The sequence below is a fragment of the Anopheles aquasalis genome, chromosome 2 (assembly GCF_943734665.1).
Source record: "Anopheles aquasalis chromosome 2, idAnoAquaMG_Q_19, whole genome shotgun sequence".
Lineage (NCBI taxonomy): Eukaryota > Metazoa > Arthropoda > Insecta > Diptera > Culicidae > Anopheles > Anopheles aquasalis.
In genome coordinates this window covers 22,967,501-22,970,000 of record NC_064877.1, presented here as the reverse complement: position 1 = coordinate 22,970,000, position 2,500 = coordinate 22,967,501, and the positions used below count along the sequence as shown (strand labels likewise).

At 48.7% G+C, this 2,500-nt stretch overlaps 1 protein-coding gene across 13 annotated transcripts in view; it reads left to right on the top strand.

Annotated features, from left to right (window-relative positions):
* Positions 1-2,500, top strand: part of LOC126573072 (RIMS-binding protein 2) — a 92,426-nt gene that overhangs the window by 48,001 nt on the left and 41,925 nt on the right. The gene's annotated exons all lie outside the window — the stretch shown is intronic.

Below are 2,500 nucleotides of genomic sequence, written 5' to 3'. Positions count from 1 at the left end.
CGGGATCTAAAGTTACAACGCTCTAGCGCAGAATCCATTTGATACCGCGGAGAAGACACTCACTTTCAATTACGGAGGTCTTCACGGAGCTGATTAAATTGATTACCGACACCAGCACCGAAGACGGCGCAGAATGTTTCACGGAGATCAACCACGGAACATAACTGTGGCTTTCTTTGGCTGTCACGGTATGTTGTGGTGGGTGTTTTTGGGTAATAAAATTTAAAATTCACCCCATCTCGCCCCCATTCGTCTCAATTAGGTGGTTTGGGCGATGGCGAAAGCCGAAGCAACGTAAGCAGAAGAGTTTTCCGACGGTCCAAGGACAACGATCTGCCGAATCCCCAAGTCATTGATCGAAGGTCTGGTTTCTTTTTCGTTTGCCCTTTTTCCGTGGTTCCGGGGCGAGTGCGAGACTTCCGGGTGGCAGCGTATAATCGGTAAACATGTAAATCACTCCAATCCTGACATGAACCGCTCTTCGTTCGGAACGTGGTGCTTGAGGTCCCCCCTCCTTTGAACCGGATACCGCCGCTAGTGGATAGCAATGCATGAGGCCTCTCGACCGGTAGAATGTTTTCATGGTGGAAAGGTTTTTCCCTTTTTTTTTGTTTGGTTGAATTTTCCACAAATTGCGGAAGCTGCGAGGTATCGAGATCGATGGAGTGTAAAATTGCGTTCGCCATTCGCGCCACAGCCTACTTTCACGCTAAAAGGGATCGAATTCGCAAATCATTTCGTGTCTTCTGGAACATCAATCAAGCGGTTTGTGGTCCGTGGGTTCAGTAGCATAGGGATTAAAGAGAGAACGGGAATAGCTTCGAATAGCTGCCTTTCGACTACAGTACAGTAGTTTTGCCAAACAAATCTATTCATTTTTTATAACCCATGTAAAGACGCTGCTGGCGGGCGAGAAGTTATGTTCAGTATCGTTACCAAACAGCAAAGCCATAAAAATATGGACCCGTTACGAGCTCACCCTTATCGGATGGCCTCGAGGCACTGTTACAGAAGCGGCATCCTCAGCAAGGGCACATCAGGCAACTTTGGGACATAAAATTGATTTAGAATATCACTCCCCACACACCCCTTCACACTTTTGTTGATGTTACATCGTTCTACTATCATACCGGGACTGGTTCTCTGGCGGAGCCGAAGTGCAACGCTGCAGTGCAATCGCTAGCGCAAGATGATGCAAGTAGATGCACCATTTTTCATCCCTCAGCATGCGGCACGTACACACGCAGGCAACACTCGCTAAGCATAGTGAATGGGTTTCCATTTGGCTTGGCTCGTGATAATGGCGCCAGTCCTCTCGCCGTTATCGCCACTATGTTCGTTCACCGCTTTGTGGCGCTTGTTTGGCATCTTTGATTTACTCACCTAAACCCACACGAGCACACACGAACACATGAACCAACGAAGATACGTCGTGACCTTTGAAAGTTTTCTGCAAACTCCCGTATATCGCCGTCGATTGTCGATTCTGGAACCAAGGGACTGCTCTCGGAATGGGATACACATCGACTTCGAGGACGATTTCTGACTCCTATCCCATCTTGGCCATCCCAAAAACCCGGTGTCAATCATTCGTTTGCCCACAGCATGTGACTGCGCATGTGATCCCTTTCGGAGAATTCCTTCGATAAAGTCTACCGCCAGCGACACCCCGGTTGTTCTGTGCAACATCTGGCGATCCGTCTGACGATTTAGACGGGCGGATTTTCTCCGAAGACGGAATGAGACGAAGAAAGAGAAATAATAAAATAAATCGAACACCCGGGACACATCAGCAAACGGGGTTTGTCGAGCGTCGAGCGAAAGTCCACACAAAACGGGCCATTCAGTGGACATTCCGTAACACATGTTATCTTGCACCGGGCCAGCTTGCTGGGAGCTGGCGAACCCTTTGACCCGGCACGACATTTGGGCCGTTTCCATTTATTGTTTTCAGTGGTGCCCCTACGGAGAAGCGCGATGGCTGTCCCCATGGGCGTCCGCATGTCACGGAAAAAGGGAGGAAGAGTGGACTTCACTAGCATGTATGTAGAAGTACAACTTCCAGCACATTCAAGAAGGTCAGAGTATCGTGCTGTGTGCCATTTCTACGAACCAACCAACGAATCTATCCCCGACGCCTACTGCCTCTGGTTCGGGCTGTTTGACAGATCGTCCCGTGGTTACTGAGATGAACCACAAATGGGTGTCGATCGACCGTACTACAGTGCGCCACCAGTGCTTACGACCTTTTTAATGGGCTTGTTGGCATGTTTCCGAATCGCAACAAGCTCCCACGGTCAAACAAGGGCTAGCTCGGAAATCTGACGCGAGAGGTCGTTAAACATTTGATTGTCTTTTGATTGAAAAATCACTTAAAACATGGATCCAAGCCAAGCTTATTAACCTTTATCGCTTTGATGAGCCCTGACGAGCCGACACATCATCACCATTAAACACAATCGACGCAGTCTTGCACACGGTTTGCAGAAGTTTCCATTTT